The 6000-nt window shown below is 44.9% G+C and overlaps 1 protein-coding gene across 1 annotated transcript in view; it reads right to left on the minus strand.

The window, feature by feature from the left end:
* Nucleotides 1-5797, minus strand: part of bma (SCY1-like protein bma) — a 45088-nt gene extending 39291 nt beyond the window's left edge. The window contains exon 1 of the mRNA XM_089598312.1: nt 5255-5797. The gene's annotated coding sequence lies outside the window, so the exon portion shown is untranslated. The remainder of the gene's footprint in view (nt 1-5254) is intronic.
* Nucleotides 5798-6000: the final 203 nt, after the last annotated feature.

The raw sequence follows: 6000 nt of genomic DNA on the forward strand, positions 1-6000 counted from the left end.
AGTAAAGTTGGCCATTGGTCAGCCGAGCGCAAGCAAACGTCGTTTATACGAGTTGGCGGTGTCGGCCGGGATCCCGTAAAATAAATGTAAATCGAGTATACAGGTGGCAAAAACAGGTGAACGGAAGAGCGAAACGCGGCCTTGAGACACCTGTACGGGCAAACGTGTAACCGACATGCGTCGGGCACGCATGTTATATATACCCATTAGTAATATTTTGTGTGTATAATACACACAAGAGACGGAAAGGCGGTCACGCACGGGACTATATCCACGGGCGCCTGTGAGTACTCGCGTATACAACCCGTTTTGTTTTTTTCCCCTACAGGTGTAACAATATCGTCGGTGTATAGGGTGACCGTATATATATATACACCGCGCACGCCTCTCCGTTTCGACGTCACGTGTACATATACCTTGTCCAACGCTACATATAATACGGCCCCTCTCGTTACACCAATTTTTTTTTCCCCCTTCCATCCATGCCCCGGCCATCAAGTCAACAACCCTCTCTCACCTCCGCGCGTATACATTTACAGGTGGGTAAAAGGAAAAAGCAAATGGCCTTGATTGTACCACAACAATTTCGTACGCGCATATGATCATACGCTCGGGCGATAAATTCCAATGAGGGCACAAACTAATATCGTTAATTATCGCGCAAACTTAGATTTAGCGTCGCGTGGTTGCGTGTTGCGTACACGAGATGTACACACGTAATATATGGAGCATATCGATCCGATGGTACCGCGTTGCTGCTGTTGGCTTCGACAACCATTGAGATCTCGTTGCTTGGGGGGGGGGGGGAAACGTCTTCCCGAGATGCGCCGAGCGAGGACACGTACTTACACACTTATACGCATCAGCGAAACATTTGAAAGGGCCAATTTTCAGAAGGATATTTTTATACACGCAACGATTCACCGTATCCCTTGTTGGGAACATAATCACATTTCCCATGTTAGCTTCCGCCCCGTTTGTCCCTTTATCTCTCATACTCCCCGCATGGCATGTCAATTTTTTTTTTCTACGTGTACACACATGCGCGTCGGTTGGACCCGCTTCTCGGCGTTTCGAAGTCAAGTATGGCAAGGGATGTTCTTACTTGTCCCCCCTTGGCTGGCTCAATAACTTTTCTTTCTTTCCCCCTTTAAGCTCTCGAGCTTGTTCCACTACCCCCCGAATTCAGCTATTATCTTTCACTCAACGAAATTCGCTCTCGACCCCCTCCCCCCCCTTTTTCCTCTATATTTGCGCACGCCGCTCGCGTATGCGACACGTGCGCGCGAACTGCCCCCCTCCCCCTCACCGTACGCAGGTATACACGTATCTGTATGTATGTTTACACGCCGTGTCAAGGTTACGAAAAACGCACTGCCCGTTTTACCTACCACCACCGCGTCCGACGCAAAAAGTTTCTAATAAAATCAGCAAACGGCATCGCGGCACGGCACGGGATTTTACTTTGGCGCCGATGTTTATTATATATATACCTGTACAGTGCGCGGCCAAAGCTCATCCCGTTTAACAGGGAACTCCCGCGAATATACGCAAGTTGTGCCCATACTTTCTCCGTTTGGCCGCGCAAGCCTCGCTCTCGATGATCTATTTTAGGTGGTGCAAGAGCTCGTACACAGTGGCGTATATGTACGCTGAAACAACTTTTGGACCACCACCGACCGTTGGCGAGGGATCTGAACTTTCGCCTCGTCACGTCCGACCAAATCCTGACTTTTCTACTGGAAACCGCGTCTACCTGTACCTCTTTATGATATTGTAGCAATGATAACGATAGCACGTCCAGTGATGGCTCGTTTCTATACATACCCAATCACTTAGTGCGAAAAAATTTGACGTGTATAGGTATGTGTGTATCTACAGAGACGAAAATTGAGCGCTACATCGCATCGTCCTCGCCATTGTTATTATCCATAGGTAAGTAATGGCGAGGCTCTAACGGTACACCTTGTGGGCGCATATCAGAGGGAGAGAAGCTTGTACGCGCGGTAGGTGAGTAAATACATGGAGTAGTTGACATGCCACACAACAGTTATATACATGCATATACGCACAGGGGAACAGCTATTATACCTTGGGTGCAAGGGGGGGGGTGAAGGTGGACGAGCGAAAGCGGCACTTCCCGGGCCTTTTCATCAGTTCCACGGCGGTGGCACCAAACGACCGTACCTCGCCCGCGTTTGCCCTCTAATTAAGGAAAAGAATTTCGATCCCCTTTGTATTCATCGTTTGCTCAAAAGTGGGCGCCCACAAAACCTCGAAACAAACGACAAAGAGACAGGAGCCTTGCAGTTTGCACCGAGTGGTAGCTGTGTCATTTTTTTTATTGCTTTGGCTCGCTTCGACGTTGCTACAATTTGCGTGATCGGGCGAAAAACTCGTTGATTTCTCATTTTTGGATCGCCCTTTGATTTTTTTTTTTTTTTTCTCGGTTGTAAGTGAATGTTCCCTTTTTTTGACTCACACGGGTGGGAAGTAACACCGTTTGGGGAAGAGAGTGGGTGTACGCAGGGATGATTGCGATTTCAGTTTTTGCCGAGTGGTTCGGCCGGCGTCAAATTCAAAATTCACTTTGGCCAAAATTGATATTTGCCCAGCCCCAAGCAAATTTAACGTTCATCGATCGCGCGAGGAAAATTGGAAAGAAAAATTCAATTGCCACTACGATCGTCATTACGGTACGGTGATTCAGTGCATGTAGGCAGCGGAATGCAGTTTTTATCGCATGAACACATTTTTTGATCGATCTGGACAATCACGTTTCATTTTTTATTCTAAAACAATACAGTTTATTTTTTAAGTTATTCAAGTTATAAGCTATTGGATTGTTCAATATTTATCAAAAAAAAAAAAAAAAAAACACAGTATTTATAAATATACAGTAGACAAGCAGTTATCAAAGTTACAAATAGATACAACTTAATAAGAATGAAACACTGCAATTTCAAAAAGACACTTATAACTTTATACTACATTTTAATTACAATTTTTTTTTTTCATTAGCATTTTGTCGTTCAACTTTTAATTCTACCGACTCCTTGTATTCAACTGCTTTAATTGATTGTAAATACAAATTAATCAACACGGCAATCCAACCTTTTTTTTTTTTTTTTATAAATAAGTATTTATATTTTAAGTAGCTTATTTAGTATTCCAGGAAGTGAAGTTGAGTAATTAAATACGTAATTTGCCCGTTGATGGCTGTGGGTTACAGTTAAAGACCGAGCAGTTACCCACTCGTGTTTATTTAATCCTACACTAGAGAAACTAATTTACGTTGGTTTGATAATCATCAATTTATGCCGTGTCCTTCCTCACAAATGATTGTTGTATCCATTCGATGGTAAGAATAATAATAGTGATGATGATGCAGTCGCTGCCCCCCGAGTCGATAACGACGAAATAGTAAGGAATCACGGCTTAATGAGCCAAAAATGTGCAATTTCAGGGTGATTTTCATTTATGCCTATTCGGAAAAAAAAAAAAAAAAATATATAGAGCAACGCACAAGTTCGTGTGCAATGGAAGTATTTTTCCTTTGGCTTTTCCTCGTTACTAAATGATATCGTCGCCATTCGTTCCACCTCCAACAGAGATGTCGGCTTTCGTGTTTCCTGTTGGCTAAAGGGAGGGGGGGGAGGTCTTCGATGGTATACGACGCAGAATGCAAAGTCACGGGATGATGTTGGCGTACTTTGTTCCGAAATAATTAGCGAAACGGTCCAAAAAAAAGAGGATCGGTGCTTTGAACAACTTTCTACGCTCGGTCTTTGGAGCTGCCAGATGAGCATCTATTGTAAATGCACTTTTTTCTAATGGCGAGCGAAACGACGGTGAAACTTTCCCCGAGACAAAAAAAATGTGCGTACAAGCAGCCATTCCCTTTATATATAACCTCGGGGAGGAAAAAAAAAAAAAAAAAAAAAAAAAAGAAAAAGACAATGAGAGGAAAATCAGGATATGGAAGCGAAACAGGGCATCTCCCGACGTGTGATATTATTTAGCATCCGCTCGGCCCTCGCCTAATTCGTGAGGAGAAATGAAATTTGCCCCTCATCCCACGCGCCATGAAGTATTCATCGAGTCATTCGAGCGAAAAAAAAAAAAAAAAAAAAAAAAAAAAAAAAAAAAAAAAACGAGCTCGAGCATATCCGGGGCGCTTGCAGGATCATTTTTCACGGGCTACGGGCTGCACCATGCACGCCACCGATGAAAATAAAGTTTCCGCCCCGTGAGCGTCCGCTAAAATTAATACGCGCGATTCTCGGGACGAGCGGAGCGCAGTACCTGTATCCCGTAATTGTATTTCGAAGCTGCGGTGGATGTACGGGGTGTGCCAGCGGCAAACTACTCGTCGCTCTAATGAGAAAGGGAATCGCCCGGGCCGGGGTGGAGGTGGGGGAGGGACTCTTTTTTTTCATTTATATCCGTAATTTTATTGCAACGCCCGAGTGCCCCTTCCTATAGGCTGTTTTGAATGGGAAAGCCTGTTTAATGATTACCTACCGTTGTCCACCGGACTTTTTAATCAAAGTTGTGCCTCGAAGACGGTGAGCGGGGAAAGTGCGAAATTCGTGGGCATAGATAAAAAGCGAACAAGGTAAAATCAGTCCCTCCATATTCATTTTTTATGCAGCGCAAACCTTTTCCTGTCGAATTGTCAGCGCTAAAATACAACGCACATGTACGATAATTACGAGAGACAGGGCCTTTCGATAACGTTTCATCTAAAATTGGAGAGCTGAGCGAACAAACTGTAACTATATACATCAATACATTGGCCACTCGATATACATAATCAAAAACTTTCAAGTTTTGTCAAAGTCAAATATCGAGAGAAATGGTAGTGTTGACTATCTTCCACACTCCAATAAAAATTAACTGTATACACATATCGTACATTACCTTGAGGTAAAATAACCGAGTAACCTCGATTGTACACGTATGTATAACCAAGCGAAAGCTAACGGATGAATCAAATACTACATTCGCCTCTCCACGGGGAAAGTTGTCGCAGAGAATCGTCGGTTACTGCGTGTAACCGCCAACTCACGTCGTACATTCACAGAGTGAAAAATACCACCCACCCCCATGACAAAAAAAAACCATAAACATTTATCAAATATCATTATTATTATTATTATTATTATTCCGAGTAAGTGCCATAGTTGCAGAGACGCGCCTTTTGTCATGTATATATTGGCGTATAGTCCCGGGAGAAGAGAGTGAGGCTCACCTGTTGCCCGTCCGTATAGGCTGTATAAGTACCGTCGTTCGCCTCTTCCTCCTTCTTCTCGGCACTATCTCTTTGCCATTGCTTTGTCCATTATCTCTGCTTGTCCTCGGTCTTCCTGCTCCCCCTTACTTCCCCTCGCGAGGGAATCACCCCAGATGCAATATTTACAATTGTGATTGTCGGAGCCTGCACTCTAGCCTGTCCGTTCCTTCGTACCGCGGCTTATGACCTCTTGTGCACGCATATTATACGTTGTACCATCGCTTTCGATCGCAGGCGAGTACAATGCAATGCACGCGTGGACGAGCCTCGGGCAACCAGTTGCAGTGTTCATCGTACGCGTACACGTATGGAGTGAGAGTGGACAGGGCTGCTTTTTTTTTTTTTTTTTTCTTTTTTTTTTATACGCGCGGACAGGTTATCGTTGTTATTAATGTACATGAAATCGCGGCAGCCGGGCACGTCGGTTGTAGTCCGTGGTTAGACGGAGCGCGTGTCTCGGGTAGGAGGCGCGACGCGAACTGAAGCGCCTGGTAAACAGGACCGATGAACAGAGAAGCGCCGTCCCACCCATCCCCCACTCGTGCCGGCTACGTCGCCGCCGCGCCTGCAGACGCAGAGAGCCAAGGCTGCTTGGTACACGCGCGACGAGCCTCCGATGCACAGAACATCACATACACGCGTGTCACTTTCCCCCACCCCCCTTGTTTATTCATTTATTTATTTATTTTTTTCCCCCTTTTTAC

Source organism: Copidosoma floridanum, unplaced genomic scaffold (assembly GCF_036245765.1).
Source record: "Copidosoma floridanum isolate Cflo_tuat_1 unplaced genomic scaffold, Cflo_Japanese_pri ptg000006l, whole genome shotgun sequence".
In the NCBI taxonomy this organism is placed as follows: Eukaryota; Metazoa; Arthropoda; class Insecta; order Hymenoptera; family Encyrtidae; genus Copidosoma; species Copidosoma floridanum.